Source organism: Choloepus didactylus, chromosome 25 (assembly GCF_015220235.1).
Source record: "Choloepus didactylus isolate mChoDid1 chromosome 25, mChoDid1.pri, whole genome shotgun sequence".
In the NCBI taxonomy this organism is placed as follows: Eukaryota; Metazoa; Chordata; class Mammalia; order Pilosa; family Megalonychidae; genus Choloepus; species Choloepus didactylus.
Window position 1 is genome coordinate 9845854 of NC_051331.1, and position 20743 is coordinate 9866596.

Here is a 20743-nt window from a genome sequence, read left to right on the forward strand (position 1 = left end):
TGCAGCTGGACAGGAAATCAGAGCATTCCCCTTGTCTGGGTTACAGATTATATATAGCATTTTTGATTTACAGAACATTTAATTTAATAATATTATATTTTGACATTTAAACCATGTGTGGTAAATGATGTGTTGTGAAACATGAGTAACCCACAAAGTGTCCTGATGCATGAGTGATTCACAAGTGTCTTGCTCCAAGAGTGGTTCAAGATCAAAGGAGAGTATCCACAGCATTATCAGAGACTTAGCCTTGAATATTTGCAAAACTCTATTGTAAATATTCCTAATAATTGAGATATGACTTCTGTAAGAGCAATACTTCTTTTTACTTATATACAATCTAAAAATTTGAAAAGGGATTACTATTACTTGTCTCTAATTGATTAATGTAGTTTTCTTATTTAATTCTATGATTAGTTTAGCCATTACATCATGTTGATAGACATTTTAGTAGAACAATATTCAGCATTGCTACATTACTTAAAACTTTTCTATGATTAAAGTAACAGCTGCAGCTCTATCTTGTTTTCTTTTTACACAGAGGACTAGATTGTTACCTTCTGTCTATCTATATCTAAGAAGTTTGAGTGGGCCTTTCTGCTTTCTTGAAAATATTCACAGCTTTTTAACTCTTTAGCTTCTCCTTCAGTATAATCTTTTAATACAGGACTTGAAGGATATGAATCATCTGTCCCAGTTTTCATAGTAAGTGCTTTCCACTTTTTATCACTTGGATATTGAAATTGATTGTTTTAAATAAGCTTCTAGATCAGAAGGAATCACTGATTCTTCACCTTCAGAACAGAAAGCATCTGGTGGTATATGAGAGCAGTATAGAGAGAAGTCAGTATCCCCATTATCAGATTCTTCAGTAGAGCTGTTTTCCTGCGACAACAGGTCTTTATTTCTTTGTACCACTTTGGAAGACAATCTAGTGTGCTTTCCTGTCTGTCTGTAGAACTGCATTTATCAGTGCTTCTAGGACAGATTTGTGGTGATGAGGTGTCTCAGGTTTGTTTGACAATATCTTAATTTCTCCCTCATTTTTATTCAGTTTTATTAAGATATACTTAGATACCATACAATCATCCACAGTGTATGATCTGTTGCTCACAGTACCATGATACAGTTGTGCATTCATCACCATTTTGAACATTTTCATTGCTCAAAAAAATAAAAATAAGAAAAATAAAAGGAAAAATGAACATCCAAATCATCCCATCCCCTCATCCCTCCATATTATTCATTTAATTTTTGTCCCCATTTTTCTACTCACCTGTCCATACACTGGGTAAGGGGAGTGTGAGCCACAAGGTTTTCACAATCATGGTTATACCATGTAAGCTATCTAGGTATACAGTCATCTTCTAGATTCAATGCTACTGGTTTGCAGTTCAACAGTTGCAGGTATTTCTTTCTAGCTATTCTGATACACTAAGAACTAAAAGGAGATATCTACATAATGCATAAGAATTACCTCCAAAATGACCTCTGGACTCCAGGCAGATGGGTGGGCAGCCCCAAACTTCCAAGTGCTTGCCCAGCAGCCATGGTGTCTCCAAACACTGGGGTGAAGGATCCAATATCTTCAATCACTGAGGTGATGGCCATGCTCTTACCTCCACTCTCATCAGACATCAGGTTCAAAAGCTGACGTGTAAGCAAGGGTAACCTTTCTAATAGTTTGTGACATCATATTCATCATTTCTTCTTAAGACCTCATCAGAAGTTCCCTTAGTGTCCATATTTCCGCCAATAGTCTCTTCAAAGCAATCTAGGCCTTTTTTCTCAAGAACTTTACAATTCTTCTTGCCTCTTTCCATCACACAATTCAAAAGCTGTATCCAGATTTTTGTTATTTGTAGTGGAAGTTTGCTAAAAAGAGATATCAAAAAATTGGAATTTGTTAGCTTACAGACTTACAGTTTTGAGGTGAAAAGAATGTCCAGATCGAGTCATCAAGGCACTGCTTGCTCCCTGAATGCTGGCTGGTGGGGATCCTGGACTCCTGCCACATGGCAAGGTACATTGCAGCATCTATTGGTGTCTCTCTTCCCTTCTGGGTTTTCTTGCTTTCAGCTTCTTCCTTCTGTGGCTTTCTCTCTCTTTGTCTGAATTACATTCTTTTAAAAAGGACTCCAGTAAGAGGATTAAGACCCACCTTGGGCCAGGCCTTAACTGGAGTAACCTCATGAAAACCTCCTTAAAATAAGTTTATGCCCACAGGAATGGATTCACTTTCAGAACATTGTTTTCCTGTGTGCATACAGTTCCAAACCACCACATTCTCTTTGGTTCCTCTTTAAAATTTCTATGACTTTCATTGTTTTCCTCATATCCTTTAGTCTTCTTCTATGTAGTTTCCTTCATCTCTCTAAGCATAATTTAAGATTATTTCTTGAGTCTTTTTTCCATATATCCACATTCTCATCTTATTCATTGGTATTTTCTGGATTTTTATCCTTTTCCTTTGGGTGAGCTATCATTTCCTGTTTTTTTCTTTGTCTTGTACTCTTGTTGCTCAGTGTGCATTTTAGTATTTTTAAATGTTAACTCTGGGATTTATTCCTTGAGATATCTGCTTCTTTGTATTGTAACCAGCTGGTGATGAAACACATTTTCTTGGGATTCAGCCCTCCTATCAGAAAGGTCTGCCCAACATGAATGAAGTGTGCAGAGTTTTTCCTCTTTCCCAGGCTCTGTCTTATCTTAGGCTTTTGCTTGTTAGTTGTTTTGGAGTCCTCCGGTTTAGGTTGTCCCCTCTGTTTCCCAGGAGACGCACCTCCTTTTCTCAGGTGTTTGGTTCTGGCAGGAATTTGTCCCAAACTGTCCCAGACTGTCTCTCTAGATTTTTTTTACAATTCTTTCATTGTCTCAAGGTACTTATGCCTGGCGGAAAAATTATTGGAGGGAGGCACACCTGAGAGAACTTCCTCAAGTCAGTGTCTCCAGGAAAAACAGGGCCAGAGGCTCAAAACAAGGTGTAGACCAGCTTCAAAGTGCCCTGGGGATGGGGATCAGAAAGGGTGCAAAGAGCTTCTCTGACAGCTCCCCTTAGCTGAGTTTTCCTGGACTACCTAGCAAATGCTGTCTTTCAACTAGTTCCCCTGGAGCCCTGAGGAAGTGCAACATCTTTAAATCTCTACCACTGCTTCCCATGTTCCAGAAGTGTGGATATAATGTCTGCCACTGCCTTTGTCCAGGGTGGGTTGAAACAATAGCTGCCCTCAGAGCCAAGTCTCAGTGATCCAAATTAAGTAATCCATAGCCATGATCACTGATCAGTCATGCCTACCTCTGTTCTTGGGGAATAGAAATATTTTATCCCTTACCATCACCAGCAAGCTAGCTAGAGACAGGACTCTGGTGGGGGATAGGAACTATAGCCACCATTTTGATGGAGTAATAAACTGTTATTTACTATAATTTATCTGTTCTTCCTGGATTGTTGTACATTGTTCTTCTAGACTCTAGAGTTTCAAAGTTATTGTTCCAGAGAGTTCCTGCCTGTACAGTAATTGATTTGGTTGAAGGACATACCTGGAGCTCCTTACTCCACCATCTTCCCACAATCCTCCCTCTTCTTCATTATTGAAAGAGAAATTTTGTCACAGAGTTAAATGAGATAACCTTTGCAATTCAACTTTTCCTAATACCACATCTAGTTGTTACTCAGAAAGAGAATCATGAGCTCCCTTCCCTATCCCCTTTTGTGTGGGAATGTGTCCTACGTTATGTTACATTACATTACATTACTGGAGTACAATTGTGAACTCACTATTTTATTCTTTTTTACATTAATGGATTTGCTATCTGTATTATTTTCAAAATCTTACCTCCTTTGGTGCTTCACTAGTTTGTAGCTAGTGCTGTTTTATTTTGAGGGCTACAAATTGAAAAGTAGTTTGTGCCATGTGGATGAGATTTCAGGGAGCTGAAATTTCCCATGAATGAGACAAATGAAGCAAATGTGTCTGTTTCCACCAACTGACATTCAGGAGAGATGATTTATGACAGAAAGAAGTCAAGTTGTACATACAGAGTAAAGTGGGTACTTACTATCAGAAAGAAGAGGCACTTACTTAAATTGGTTATGGTACTCTCAAAGTTTGCTGGTAGTTGTCACTATGGGGTTTGACCCTTCTGAAAAATGCTAGGTGAAATGAGGAAATAAAAATATATCTTTCTTAGTACCTTGGCCTTTGGAGTTAGGCAGAGTTACAGTTTCTATCTTTCTTTAATGTTAGAGAAGAAATACATTCTGGGTTTCTCTCTAACTATGGGATTCATGTTAGAAACTAGCCATTAATTGTAGAATCATATAATTGGAGAATTAATAAGGGATCTAGGAAAATTATGTACATTGTTTTCAAGATGCTAGGAAATAATTTTTATTTATATCTATCAACATATCCTGAAATTTAACCCATCATTGAAAGGACAGAATCATAGGACTGTAAAACAGCAAAAAATATGATTAATTTATCCCCCTTAATGTCCCAGAATGACTGCTCTGAATTTTCCCAGCTGGTTAACTAGGGATGGGAAGGCTTTCTATATACTACTCCTTCTTTCTATGTTTTTTTTCTTGGGCTGATACTTCAAAATGAGACACTATTTTACAAAAATAAATATAGTTGAAATGAACACCTATTTATTATCATCCAATCCCTTTTAACATTTTTGGGAATAGGCAATTCCTCTCCCTACCTCCATGGATCAGAGGAAGCCACAATGTTTGTATAATGCAATCCTTGATTTCTGGCCACAACTGATTTACTGAAAGGTGGGCATATAAACCAAAATAGTCAAATCAATCATTTCCATAACAATGTGGAATGATGTCCACAAAAGTAACATCAACCTCTTTTTGTTAGGCTTGATATGAAATAAAAAACTCTACATCTGTTTTTTGCCATTTTTTTTTGCCACAACAGGGAAAACTGATTGCAAAAAGATGAATTAAACTGACTGCAGATAAAAAGCAAAGATGAGAAGAGAGAGAAAATCTTTCTGGGTTCACTTTTTCCATTTTTTTTCTCTATGAGATAACACTTTAGTCTCATAAAATATTTCCTCATTTGTTTCAGCTAGGTACAGAGTGTACTGTCTTCTGTTTTTCTTCTTTCATTGTTTTTATAGTTGATGAAGATTCCAAAATTCTCAGATAATTCACATATTGACATTTTGAGTCCTCTCATGGCAAGTTGCATCTTGTTTCTTCTTGTCAGAAGGGTAATTGTAATGTACCTTTCAAAAACCATTTCCATGTGTCAGGTGCTATGGTGGGTGCATTACATCTATTATCTCTAAGCCTTGGCCTTAAAGAAGAAAATAATATTGACAATTTAAAGGTACAATTCTGAATTATTAAGTAACTTGTCCAAGATTCCTCATTTCATAAATGATAGAGAAATGTTATATCAATTTCTCTACCTCTTCCTTAAACACATTTTCATTAAATGCCTACTATGTTCCAAACATTGTTTCATTGTTTCTGAACGTACACCAATGGAAAAGATAGACAAGGTCTCAGTTCTCATGGCTTCATATTCTAGTGTAGGATACAGGCAATAAGCAAAAAAGTCAATATAAGTATGAGGTAGGGGTTAAGGATACAAGAATAAAAAGGAGATAAGGGATAAAAAGCAATGTGAGGTTGAGAAATAGTTTAGATTAAAATTATCTAAAAAGCCTCTCTGCACAAGGACATACATGTAGGGGAGTGTGAGCCAAGCCAAGACCTGTAGGACCAGCTTTCCAGGAAGAAGCAACAACAGATGCAAATAAAGCCCTTGCAGACAGACAAACCAATCAGTGGAACATTAGAAATCCTTGACAATATACCCATTTGCTGGTTTTGATATATTATGTCCCCAAAATGCCATTATCTTTGATGTAATCTTGTGTGGGCAGATGTATCAGTGTGGATTAGATTGTAATTCTTTGAGTGTTTTCATGGAGATGCACCCCACCAACTGTGGGTTATGACTCTGATTGGATAGTTTCTGTGGATGTGTGGCCTCACCCATTCAGCATGCACCTTGATGAGTTTACTTGAGTACTAGATACAATCAGATAGAAGGAGTGAACTTGCTACAGCCAAGAGGGACACTTTGAAGAATGCACAGAACCTGAGAGTAGCTGCAGATGAAAGACAGTTTGAAGACAGCCATTGAAAGCAGATTCTTGCTCCAGAAAAGCTAAGAGAGGACAAACACCCCAAGAGCAACTGAGAGTGACATTTTGAAGAGGAGCTGCAGCTTAAAGAGGGACATCCTGGGAGAAAGCATTTTGAAACCAGAACTTGGAGCAGATGCCAGCCACATGCCTTCCCAGCTAACAGAGGTCTTCCAGATTCCATTGGTCATCCTCCAGTGAAGTTACTCAATTGTTGATGCATTACCTTGGACATTTTATGGCCTTAAGACTGTAACTGTGTAACCAAATAAACCTCCTTTTGAAAAGCTAGTCCCTTTCTGGTGTTTTGCATTCCAGCAGCATTAGCAAGCTAGAACAACCCACATATATGGCAACAGCATATTATAGATGTCATATACAGATAACTGGATTTAACAAGATTTTAACAAGAATTTTACAGACATGGAAATCTGAATGTTCAATAAACTTATAAAAAGATACTCTCAATATATTAGAACCACAATATGTATTTACATTTACAGCATTGGCAAATATTTTTAAAGGTATAACATTTTTAGCATTTTGTTGTGCCTTTATTCACCTTAGTTCATTAAAAATGTACTTGTCTTAAAGATCCTATAAATAAAGTGACATCCCACTGACATGGGATGGAAGTCACCCCTCTCAGCATGGTATTTTTGTTTTTTGTTTTTTACAAAGCAAAATTTCTTATAGGAATCTTATTGATCACAGAGTAGTTACAAGAATGTGAGATATAATGACACAATCAGAACAAGATAGGCTGATGGAGAATTTACAAAATGTAAAAAGATACATATTCAAAGTTAGCAGTGTGGACAAATGCATGCAGTGGGGGGAGGTGAGGAGGTGGTAGGTCCCTTTGAGGCTTGGTATGGGCACCCCAGGAGTAAGTCTGCTCTCCCTTCATGAAGGCAGGCAGCTCCTGCCAAGAGATACAGGCATCCCACACACACCCAAAGACACAGAATAGACTGACCTGCCACACAGACCTCTAAATTAACATACCTGTGATTGTTCTGATACTCTCATGAAAATAGTAAATAGTAAACCCATGCAAGTAGCAGGAAGCATCAAGTCACTTGTTCTAGGCAGAATTTGGAAGATGCTTAAGACTGTAGCTGTGTAATCAAATAACACAGTTATTACATTAACATTTGTAGAGCTATGTTCCACATTTCTACATTTTCTTCACAACTGACATGCTGTTAAGAGTGAGGGGATTTTGATGGTTTCACCTAACAGTGATAAGTACTCTTAAAAAAATGTGAGAAGTAGTTAATAACATATTTTAGTTGCACCCTTAACAGATAACATGAATCATCTATAATTTTAAGCCAAATGGTAGAAGGGCCTACATCAGAAGTTTGGTGCTTGAGTTTTAGTCTCTACCACTGTCCTAATGAAAGTAATAGAACTGCTTGTTTATTTAGCAAATCAGGCACTAATTTGAGGTCTCAGAGAAAATCCAAAATAAGAAATGCCACTCATTTTTTCTCTTGGTGTTTTTAGAAGACAGACCAAAATTCTAAGTTACTCAAGATTCCTACAAAGCCATGGTGTTTTTCTGGAAATAATTGTCCAGAGAACAAACCAAAACAGCAGCAGCTCACTGTTTTACCAAACTTCCTATAGCTGCAGGAGCCCTGATTGGCCTACATCCTGTTAGGAGCCAGAAACATTGACCTGCAGTTCAGAGTCAGAGTTGTTTTCATACTCCCCATGCACCTTGCTTTGCACCAACTATGATGGCAAATGACTCTCTGGGGGGTCATGTGTGACCACACATGCTTCAAGAGCCTCCTGTGGAGGGGTCTTCAGCTCAGGGGACCCCTTCTGTACAAAGTCAGCAGGTTCCAAACCTAAAGAGAGGGCAATGCCTCCCTGAACACCTTTCATTACTGCTTGAATTGCAAGTTCCTATTGGGGAGAAAAGTGCATTAACATAACTTGAAGTTCTCTTTTATTGTCAATTTAAAAGGTAAAGTATTTTATTTTAAAACTTCTAAAATTTGAAAACAAGATACCCTAGATTAAATAATAGAGTTTTCCAAAGCTGAATGTGCTCATTTGGAACTGTTTTTTTCTGCTGGAAATACAAATACAACTTCCTACAACTCCTAGGTGGGGACACTACTGTCTGGATGACCTGTGGTTAGATGACTGATCAAAGCTCAGTTGATAACATCATTTTTTTGCCTTGGTGTAAGGGTTTTAAAATTCTAGGAGACATGCTTCTGCCACCCTTACACCAATTTCACTCCAAACATCTCCTGAGAAGTGTAGACAATGTACAGGAAGCCATCCCCATCCTTCACAGTCTCATAAACTTCTGAGGTGGGTGTGGAGACCCTCACCATGCTGTGACCATTCACCAGCAGGAAGAAGGCCTGGTTTGCATTCAGATGCAGGCAACATCTAATTATTTTGATTAGTTCATTCATGTTGACATGATCTGGTATAAGGAACTTGGTTTTATCCAGTACAGGAAGCTGCTTCTCACCCTTGTATCTATTATCACCAGGATTTTGGTGGGGTGTTTCTCACAGAGGAGTTGCACATCTGCTACTCTTTGAAGGTGTGGTGCTGCTTAAAGGCCTTCTCAGATGGCATGGAGGGGCAGGGGATGGTGTTGTGGCAGCTCTGAGGGGCCCAGGCTCTGAAGTCTGTGGTGGTGGGCGTTCTGGCTCTGGTGAGAGCCACTTCCCTTGTCAAAAGGTATGACATTTCCAAGTGCTGACAAGGATGTGGTGCAACAGGAACTCTTAAACTCTTCTGCTGGGTGTGTAAAATTAGTTTAATTGTAGTGGAAAACAAATTGAATTATCTAGTAGAAATCACAGGTGCCTGAAACCAGAATTTTCTCCCAGACATGCCCTAGAGAAATTCTAACCCATGTCCAAATACAAGAGAGAACTATATGAATGTTCATAAGGGTATATTTCTTTTTTTAACTTTATATTTTGAAATTATTTCAAACTTATAAGAAAGTTGCAATAATGATACAAAAACAATAGGGATGTGTGGTTTCTAAATATTGTCTCCCATTTCATTGATGGCCTTTTTCCTTTTCTGAAGAAGTCCTTTGATGGACAAAAGTGTTTAATTTGAGGATATCCCATTTGTATATTTGTTCTTTGCTTGCACTTTGGGTGTAAGATCTAGGAAACCACCTACTGTCACAAGACTTTTAAGATATTGCCTTACATTTTCTTCTAAGAGTCTTATGGTCTTAGAACTAAGGTTTAGGTCTTTGATCTATTTTCAGTTAATTTTTGTATAAGGTGTGAGATATAATCCTCTTTCATTCTTTTGGAAATGGATATCCAGTTCTCCAAACACCATCTCTTGAAGTGGCATCTCTGTTCCATTTGCTTTAGCTTGAATGCCTTATGTAAGATCAATTGTCCATAGATGTGAAAGTCTATTTCTGAACAATCAATTCAATTCCATTAGTGCATCTATCCTTATGCCAGATCCTTGCTGTTTTGAACACTGTAGCTTTGTAATAGGTTTCAAAGTCAGGTAGTGAGACCTCCCTCTTCATTCCGCTTCCTCAAGATGTTTTTGCTATTCAGGGCATCTTGCTATTCCAAATAATTTTGGTTATTGTTTTTTTTATTTCTGCAAAGTAAGTTGTTGGGATTTTTTTTTTTCCATTTTTATTGAGATTGTTCAGATACCATACAATTATCCAAAGATACAAAGTGTACAATCACTTGCCCCTGGGTACCCTCATACGGCTGTGCATCCCTCACACTTAATTTTTGTTCAATTTTTAGAAACTTTTCATTACTCCAGAAAAGAAATAAAGTGAAAGATAAAAAAAGAAAAGGAAACTCTAATCCTCCCCTATCCCTAACCAACCCCCCTCAATTGTTAACTCATAGTATTGATATAGTACATTTGTTACTGTTTATGAAAAAATGTTGAAATACTACTAACTGTAGTATATAGTTTGTAATAGGTATATAGTTCTTCCCTATATGCCCCTCTATTATTAACTTCTAATTGTATTGTCATACATTTGTTCTGGTTCATGGAAGTGATTTCTAGTATTTGTACAGTTGATCATGGACATTGCCCACCATAGGATTCAGTTTTATACATTCCCATCTTTTGATCTCCAACTTTCCTTCTGGTGACATATATGACTCTGAGCTTCCCCTTTCCACCACATTCACACACCATTCGGCACTGTTAGTTATTCTCACATCTTGCTACCAACACCCCTGTTCATTTCCATACATTTAAGTTCATCCTAATTGAACATTCTGCTCATACTAAGCAACCACTCCCCATTCTTAAGCCTCATCCTATATCTTGGTACCTTATATTTCATGTCTATGAGTTTACATATTATAATTAGTTCCTATCAGTGAGACCCTGCAATAATTGTCCTAATGTGTCTGGCTTATTTCACTCGGTATATTGCCCTTGAGGTTTTGTCATCAACCCATTTTTTTTTAATATGGTTTTGTTCACTTACCATACATTCCATCCCAAGTAAATAATCGATGGTTTTCTGCATGATCATACATTTATGTGTTCACCACCTTCACCATTATCTATATAAGAGCATCTACATTTCTTCCACAAGGCAGGAGGGAGAGTCAAAGAAGGTAGAGAGGCAAAAGAAAGAGGGAAAAAAAAGACAGCTAGGAAGCAGCAAAAGGAAAAATAACCTTAAATCAAAGTAGAATAAAGAATCAGACAATACCACCAAGGTCAAGTGTCTAACATGCCTCCCCTATCCCCCCCTCTTATCTGCATTCATCTTGGTATATCACCTTTGTTACATTAAAGGAAGCATAATACAATGATTCTATTAGTTACAGTCTCTAGTTTATGCTGACTGCATCCCTCCCCCAATGCCTCCCCATTTTTAACACCTTGCAAGGTTGACATTTGCTTGTTCTCCCTCGTAAAACAACATACTTGTACATTTTATCACAATTGTTGGATACTCTAGATTTCACCAAGTTACACAGTCCCAGTCTTTATCTTTCCTCCTTTCTTGTGGTGTCTCACATGCTCCCCATCTTCCTCTCAACCGTATTCATAGTTACCTTTGTTCAGTGTACTTACATTGTTGTGCTACCATCTCCCCAAACTGTGTTCCAAACCACATACTCCTGTCTTCTATCACTGTGTAGTGCTCCCTTTAGTATTTCCTGTAGGACAGGTGTCTTGTTCACAAAGTCTCTCATTGTCTGTTTGTCAGAAAATATTGTGAGCTCTCCCTCATATTTGAAGGACAGCTTTGCTGGATACAGGATTCTTGGTTGGTGGTTTTTCTCTTTCAGTATCTTAAATATATCACACCACTTCCTTCTTGTCTCCATGGTTTCTGCTGAGAGATCCACACATAGTCTTATTAAGCTTCCTTTGTATGTAATGGATTGCTTTTCTCTTGCTGCTTTCAGGATTCTCTCTTTGTCTTTGACATTTGATAATCTGATTATTAAGTGTCTTGGCGTAGGCCTATTCATATCTCTTCTGTTTGGAGTATGCTGCGCTTCTTGGATCTGTAATTTTATGTCTTTCATAAGAGATAGGAAATTTTCATTAATTATTTCCTCTATTATTGCTTCTGCCCCCTTTCCCTTCTCTTCTCCTTCTGGGACACCAATGATACGTACATTATTGTACTTTGTTTCATCCTTGAGTTCCTGGAGACGTTGCTCATATTTTTTCATTCTTTTCTCCATCTGCTCCTTTGCGTGTAGGCTTTCAGGTGTTTTGTTCTCCAGTTCCTGAGTGTTTTCTTCTGCGTCTTGAGATCTGCTGTTGTATGTTTCCATTGTGTCTTTCATCTCTTGTATCGTGCCTTTCATTTCCATAGATTCTACTAGTTGTTTTTTTCTGCCGTATACATTTCTGTACATTTCTGCCGTATACATGTCCAGTGCTTCCTTTACAGCCTCTATCTCTTTTGCAATATCTTCTCTAAACTTTTTGAATTGATTTAGCATTAGTTGTTTTAATTCCTGTATCTCAGTTGAAGTGTACATTTGTTCCTTTGACTGGGCCATAACTTTGTTTTTCTTAGTGTAGGTTGTAATTTTCTGTTGTCTAGGCATGGTTTCCTTGGTTATCCAAATCAGGTTTTCCCAGACCAGAACAGGCTCAGGTCCCAGAGGGAAGAAATATTCAGTATCTGGTTTCCCTGAGGGTGTGTCTTAGAAAATTGCTTCACCCTTTGATGCCTTGGGTCATTGTGCTTTTCTGCCCAGCAGGTGACGTCTGTTAGCCTATAATTCTTGACTGGTGTGAGGAGGTATGGCCGTGTTCCCCCAGGCTCTGGGGTCTGGTTCTGAATGGAAAGGGCCCCACCCCTTTCCTCCTAGAGAAGACAGACCCCCCAGGTGGAGGTCATTAGCATTTCAATGGTCTTGCTCTCTGCTTGTGCTGTCTCCACCCTTCCCAGAGTACAGCCCTGGAAACTGAAAATGACTGGGGCTTTCTCCACTGAGCCGAAAAAGAAACAGATAGTCCCCTTCAGACCGAGTCCAAGGCGACCCTCTGGCTCTCCCAGGTCAGTCGTCACCCAAAGCCTCTGTCTGTTTTTTGGGGATGCGTACCTGTAGTGAGCAGTTCACACTCGCCACTTAAAACCCCAGTTGGAGCTCAGCTGAGCTGTATTCGCTTGCTGGGAGAGAGCTTCTCTCTGGCACCACACGGCTCCGCAGCTCGGGCTATGGGGGAGGGAGTCTCATGACTTGGATCCGCAGGTTTTACTTACAGATTTTATGCTGTGTTCTCGGGCATTCCTCCCAATTCAGGTTGGTGTATGATGAGTGGATGGTCTCGTTTGTCCCCCCGCAGTTATTCTGGATTATTTACTAATTGTTTCTGGTTTTTTGTAGTTGTTCCAGGGGGACTACTTAGCTTCCACTCCTCTCTATGCCGCCATCTTGCCCCTCCTCAGTTGTTGGGATCTTAATTTGTATTGCATTGAATCTCTAAATCAATTTAGGTAGAATTGTCTTCATAACTATGTTTCGTCTTCCAATCCATGAACTCAATGTTTTCTTCCATTTTTTTTAATGTCCTGTTTGTTTTCTTTTAGCAGTTTCTTTTAGTTTTCTCTGTATAGGTCTTTTTTTGGCCTTTGTTAAGTTTATTCCTAAATATTTGATTTGTTCCATTGCTATTGTAAATGGAATATTTTTCTTGATTTTCTCCTCTTGTTGCACATTACCTGTGTATAGGAACACCAGATGTTTGCATGTTGATTTTGTAGCCTGCCACTTTGCTGTGATCATTGATTATTTCTGGTAGCTTTGCTGTAGGTTTTTCTGGGTTTTCAACATGTAGGATCAAATCATCTGCAAACAGTGAAAGTTTTGCTCCAATTTGCATGTTAAAATTGATGAAATAACATTTTAATTATTCTATTATCCACAGTTGATGGTTTACCTTAGGGTTCACTGTTTGTGTTATACAGTCCCATGTTTTAGTTTTTTTAAGTTTATCCTTGTAACATATAGAAACCTAGAATTTTCCCCTTTTAATCACATTCAAATGTATATTTCAGTGCTGTTAATAATGTTCACAATGCTGTGCTGCTTTTATCACCATTCATTATCCTAACTTTTCCACCATATCAAATAGAAGCTCTGTATAATTTCACCATTAATTCCCTATTTCTACCCCCTCTCCATCCCCTAATATCCTGGATTCTGACTCTGAGATTGCTTATTCTGATTGTTTCATATCAGAAATTTCCTACAATATTTGTCCTTTTGTGTCTGGTTTATTTCACATAACATTGATGAATGATGCTTGGCATGCTTCTTCCTCTGGGAAATTGTGAATATGCTGTTTATGGATATTGATATGCAAATATCTACTTGAGTCCCTCTTTCAAATTCTTTGGGGGTATATACCTAGTAGTGCATATACTGAACTTTCTAAGGATTCATTGAACTGACTTTTCCAGAGGCTGTACCATATTCCAATCCCACCAGCAAGGAATGAGTGCTCTTATTTCCCCACATCTTCTCCAACACTTGTAATTTTTCATTTTTTTAAGAGTAGGAATTCAAAGTGTGTGAACTTGTACGTCATTGTGGTTTTGTTTGGATTTCTCTAATAGCTAGTGATATAGAGCATCTTTTCTTGTGCTGTTTAAGCTTGTATCCTATTTGGAGACATATCTCTTTAAGTTTTTCCCAATTTTAAATTGAGTTGATATTTATGGTTGAGTTGTAGGATTGCTTTATATATTCTGGACATTAAATCCTTATCACATATGTAATTTCCAAATATATTCTCACACTGAGAGAAAAATATATAGCTATTTAATTGCATTAAAATAGTAAGGCTTTTTTTAAAAACTTATTTGTAACTATGAGAATCTGTACATGAAAAAGTGTAGACTTGTATCTGAACTGTATAAAGAGTTATTTTTCTTTTTGTTTTCAAGAAAATATACAAATAAGTACTTGCTTTAAACATAAATATAATTTATGATAGCTTATATTTCTATTCAAATGCACTTGTTTAGAGGAATTATTATTTACCCAGAAAAGACATTTGGGTTTTCCAATAACACACAATTTAGATAATGAAGGAAGACATTTTATAACAGTTCTTTGGGTAGTGCTTTAATTACAGTGCCTTCCACCCCAATTTAACACACTATGAGAGAGAGAGAAACTCCATAATTTTGTTATAATTTCCATTTTAGAACCTCTCTGTATTAATACTAAACTTTTATTTTAACAAAAATAAAGATTTAATGGTTTATGGCTTCTGCTACTCTATAATGTTCACAAAATAAAACTTGTAGTCATAATATTATCTTTCAAATGTAAAAAAGCATTTAAGAACTATTAATTGTGAATCTTGTGAGTTTTTATCACTGTAATTAACTTAGAGTAAAATAATAAAAATTTTGTGACACTGAGCTTGCAGCTTACAGTCTTTCAAGAAATACAAATTAAGAGCATATTAAACAATCTTGAGATGTGAAAACACCCAGATATTAACACAATTATGATTTAGCTGAAATAGTTTATTTTATGGCCAATCCTATCCCTAATTTTCTTCTGAATTTTGTTCACATGTCTCAGTCCTACGGGTTGGACAGCACAATACTAAAACCTAGCAGAATGATGGACACTCACTTGTTCAATACAAAAGACTATATCTTTACAAAATATCTAGGACAAAAAGCAAAACTACAAAGTTAATTAAACCTTGACTTCTTTAAGTTACATGATGAGAAAAGATTCAGAAATGAACATTTCAGTTTTAAAATAACATGAACTGATGGGGGCCAAGATGGCGGACTGGTGAGCTGTATGTTTTAGTTACTCCTCCAGGAAAGTAGGTAGAAAGCCAGGAACTGCGTGGACTGGACACCACAGAGCAATCTGACTTTGGGCATACTTCATACAACACTCATGAAAATGTGGAACTGCTGAGATCAGCAAAATCTGTAAGTTTTTGCGGCCAGGGGACCTGCACCCCTCCCTGCCAGGCTCAGTACCATGGGAGGAGGGGCCGTCAGCTCCGGGAAGGAGAAGGGAGAACTGCAGTGGCAGCCCTTATCGGAAACTCATTCTACTGATCCAAATTCCAACCATAGATAGACTGAGACCAGACACCAGAGAATCTGAGAGCAGCCGGCCCAGCAGAGAGGAGACAGACATAGAAAAAAACAGCACAAAAAACTCCAAAATAAAAGCGGAGGATTTTAGGAGTTCTGGTGAACATAGAAAGGGGAAGGGCAGAGCTCAGGCCCTGAGGCTGATATGCAAATCCCGAAGAAAAGCTGTTCTCTCTGCCCTGTGGACCTTTCCTTAATGGCCCTAATTGCTTTGTCTCTTAGCATTTCAATAACCCATTAGATCTGTGAGGAGGGCCCCCCTTTTTTTTTAATCCTTCTTTCTTTTTCTAAAACAATTACTCTAAGAAGCCCAATGCAGAAAACTTCAAAGACTTGCAATTTGGACAGGTCAAGACAAGAGCAGAACTAAGAGAGCTCTGAGACAAAAGGCAATAATCCAGTGGCTGAGAAATTTCACTAAACACCACAACTTCCCAAGAAAAGGGGGGTGTCCGCTCACAGCCATCGTCCTGGTGGACAGGAAACACTCCTGCCCATCGCCAGCTCCATAGCACAGAGCTGCCCCACACAACCCAGTGTGACGGAATTGCTTCAAATAACAGGCACACTCCACAAAACTGGGTGTGGACATTAGCCTTCCCTGCAACCTCAGCTGATTGTCCCAGAGTTGGAAAGGTGGAGCAGTGTGAATTAACAAAGCCCCATTCAGCCATCATTTCAGCAGACTGGGAGCCTCCCTACACAGCCCAGCAGCCCAGAACCGCCCTGGGGGGACGGCACTCACCTGTGACATAGCACAGTCATGCCTCAACAGAGGACCAGGGGGTGCACAGCCTGGAAGCGGGACCCACTTGCAAGTCTCAGGAGCCATACGCCAATACCAAGGACTTGTGGGTCAGTGGCAGAGACAAACTGTGACAGGACTGAACTGAAGGATTAGACTATTGCAGCAGCTTTAAAACTCCTGGATCGCCAGGGAGATTTGATTGTTAGAGCCACCCCCCCTCCCTGACTGCCCAGAAACACGCCCCATATACAGGGCGGGCAACACCAACTACACACGCAAGCTTGGTACACCAATTGGACCCCACAAGACTCACTCCCCCACTCACCACAGAGGCAAAGCAGGGGAGAACTGGCTTGTGGAGAACAGGTGGCTCGTGGATACCACCTGCTGGTTAGTTAGAGAAAGTGTACTCCATGAAGCTGTAGATCTGATAAATTAGAGATAAAGACTTCAATTGGTCTACACATCCTAAAAGAACCCTATCAAGTTCAGCAAATGCCAAGAGGCCAAAAACAACAGAAAATTATAAAGCATATGAAAAAACCAGACGATATGGATAACCCAAGCCCAAGCACCCAAATCAAAAGATCAGAAGAGACACAGCACCTAGAGCAGCTACTCAAAGAACTAAAGATGAACAATGAGACCGTAGTACGGGATACAAAGGATATCAAGAAGACCCTAGAAGAGCATAAAGAAGACATTGCAAGACTAAATAAAAAAATAGATGATCTTATGGAAATTAAAGAAACTGTTGACCAAATTAAAAAGATTCTGGACACTCATAGTACAAGACTAGAGGAAGTTGAACAATGAATCAGTGACCTGGAAGATGACAGAATGGAAAATGAAAGCATAAAAGAAAGAGTGGGGAAAAAAATTGGAAAAATTGAAATGGACCTCAGGGATATGGTAGCTAATATAAAATGTCCTAATATAAGACTTATTGGTGTTCCAGAAGGGGAAGAAAAGGGTAAAGGTCTAGGAAGAGTATTCAAAGAAATTGTTGGGGAAAACTTCCCAAATCTTCTAAACAACATAAATACACAACTCACAAATGCTCAGTGAACTCCAAATAGAATAAATCCAAATAAACCCACTCCGAGACATATTCTGATCACACTGTGAAAAACGGAAGAGAAGGAACAAGTTCTGAAAGCAGCAAGAGAAAAGCAATTCACCACATACAAAGGAAACAGCATAAAACTAAGTAGTGACTACTGAGCAGCCACCATGGAGGCAAGATGGCAGTGGCATGATATATTTAAAATTCTGAGTGAGAAAAATTTCCAACCAAGAATACTTTATCCAGCAAAGCTCTCCTTCAAATTTGAGGGAGAGCTTAAATTTTTCACAAACAAATGCTGAGAGAATTTGCTAACAAGAGACCTGCCCTACTGGAGATACTAAAGGGAGCCCTACAGACAGAGAAACAAAGAAAGGACAGAGAGACTTGGAGAAAGGTTCAGTACTAAAGAGAATCGGTATGGGTACAATAAAGGATATTAATAGAGAGAGGGGAAAAATATGACAAACATAAACCAAAGGATAAGATGGCTGATTCAAGAAATGCCTTCACGGTTATAACGTTGAATGTAAATGGATTAAATTCCCCAATTAAAAGATATAGATTTGCAGAATGGATAAAAAAAATGAACCATCAATATGTTGCATACAAGAGACTCATCTTAGACACAGGGACACAAAGAAATTGAAAGTGAAAGGATGGAAAAAATATTTCAGGCATGCTACAGCCAAAGGAAAGCAGGTGTAGCAATATTAATCTCAGATAAAATAGGCTTTAAATGCAGGGATGTTTTGAGAGACAAAGAAGGCCACTACATACTAATAAAAGGGAAAATTCAACAAGAAGAAATAATCATAAATGTCTATGCACCTAATCAAGGTGCCACAAAATACATGAGAGAAACTGGCAAAACTAAAGGAAGCAATTGATGTTTCCACAATAATTGTGGGAGACTTCAACACATCACTCTCTCCTATAGATAGATCAACCAGACAGAGGACCAATAAGGAAATTGAAAACCAAAACAATCTGATAAATGAATCAGATTTGACAGACATATATAGAACATTACATCCCAAATCACCAGGATACACATACTTTTCTAGTGCTCACGGAACTTTCTCCAGAATAGATCATATGCTGGGACATAAAACAAGCCTCAGTAAATTTAAGAAGATTGAAATTATTCAAAGCACATTCTCTGACCACAATAGAATACAATTAGAAGTCAATAACCATCAGAGACTTAGAAAATTCACAAATACCTGGAGGTTAAACAACACACTCCTGAACAATCAGTGGGTTAAAGAAGAAATAGCAAGAGAAATTGCTAAATATATAGAGACGAATGAAAATGAGAACACAACATATGAAAACCTATGGGATGCAACAAAACCAGTGCTGAGGGGGAAATTTATAGCACTAAACGCATATATTAAAAAGGAAGAAAGAGCCAAAATCAAAGAACTAATGGATCAACCGAAGAAGCTAGAAAATGAACAGGAAACCAATCCTAAACCAAGTAGAAGAAAAGAAATAACAAGGATTCAAGCAGAAATAAATGACATAGAGAACAAAAAAACAATAGAGAGGATAAATATCACCAAAAGTTGGTTCTTTGAGAAGATCAACAAGACTGACAAGCCCCTAGCTAGACTGACAAAATCAAAAAGAGAGAAGACCCATATAAACAAAATAATGAGTGAAAAAGGTGACATAACTGCAGATCCTGAAGAAATTAAAAAAATTATAAGAGGATACTATGAACAACTGTATGGCAACAAACTGGATAATGTAGAGGAAATGGACAATTTCCTGGAAACATATGAACAATCTAGACTGACCAGAGAAGAAATAGAAGACCTCAATCAACCCATCACAAGCAAAGAGATCCAATCAGTCATCAAAAATCTTCCCGCAAATAAATGCCCAGGGCCAGATGGCTTCACAGGGGAATTCTACCAAACTTTCCAGAAAGAACTGACACCACTCTTATTCAAACTCTTTCAAAACTTTGAAGAAAATGGAACACTACCTAACTCATTTTATGAAGCTAACATCAATCTAATACCAAAACCAGGCAAAGATGCTACAAAAAAGGAAAACTACCGGCCAATCTCCCTAATGAATATAGATGCAAAAATCCTCAACAAAATACTTGCAAATCGAATCCAAAGACACATTAAAAAAATCATACACCATGACCAAGTGGGGTTCATTCCAGGCATGCAAGGATGGTTCAACATAAGAAAATCAATCAATGTATTACAACACATTAAAAATTCAAAAGAGAAAAATCAAATGATCATCTCAATAGATGCTAAAAAAAATTAAAAATAAAAAAATAAAAAAATAACATGAACTACCATTATTATTTTATGCTTTTACCACTTCCAATGAATATTACTTATAAAATGAAAAGTAATACTTTCTACAAAAATAGTCAATGAACCAATTATTCTCCCTATTCTACAAATCTAAATGATCAAGTCAGTTGATTTTAGGTTTAGCTATCATGGTAGAAAAACACATTTGTTAAAAAAAAAACTCAAATATAGACAGCCATTTTAATACTTTTGGAGAATTATATGAATATGAATGAATATTTTAAAATTCTTATAGTTTTACTATTGGATATTTTTAAGACTTTAAAAGCATCTTTCTTTTAAAGCCATGGTTAAGAATAGTGATGTGAAGAAAAAGATGAGAGATTTTTGCTATGCAGCCAAACAGTTGTGTTACAGGCTAGAATAACTTTTTAAATTTGCCATTTTCCCTCTAAAGAGAAACAAGGAAGAAGAGAATCCTATGAAACTAATAAACCATCCCAGGTGCTTTCAAGTTATTCCTTTTAATAGTGGAACTTCTATGCAATCAGTCTATTGCCATAATGAAGTTGCCAGGTCCAAGCCTATCCTGGGGAGTAAGGTTCAACATAAGGGGGAGGACAGTGACTTCACCTGCCAAGTGGGCTTAGAGAGAGAGAGAGACAGCCACATCTCAGCAAGAAAGAGGTTCCCCAGGCACAGTCATAAATAGGCTTAGACCTCCCTTGTAGTAACAAGCTTCATTAGGGCAAGCCCCAAGATCAAGGGCTCATCTAGTAAATTTAGTCCTCAAAATCTGTCAGAAGATCAGTAATAACCCAGGTGAGGAAGTCTAACACTTC

The 20743-nt window shown here is 37.9% G+C and overlaps 2 protein-coding genes and 1 pseudogene across 4 annotated transcripts in view; 1 reads left to right on the plus strand and 2 right to left on the minus strand.

Annotated features, from left to right (window-relative positions):
• The window catches only part of LOC119520537 (zinc finger protein 596-like), an 803197-nt gene that overhangs the window by 322056 nt on the left and 460398 nt on the right, over positions 1-20743 (minus strand). The gene's annotated exons all lie outside the window — the stretch shown is intronic.
• The window catches only part of LOC119520166 (zinc finger protein 596-like), a 73745-nt gene that overhangs the window by 5029 nt on the left and 47973 nt on the right, over positions 1-20743 (plus strand). The window lies entirely within an intron of this gene.
• On the minus strand, positions 8427-8793 carry LOC119520165 (annotated as a pseudogene).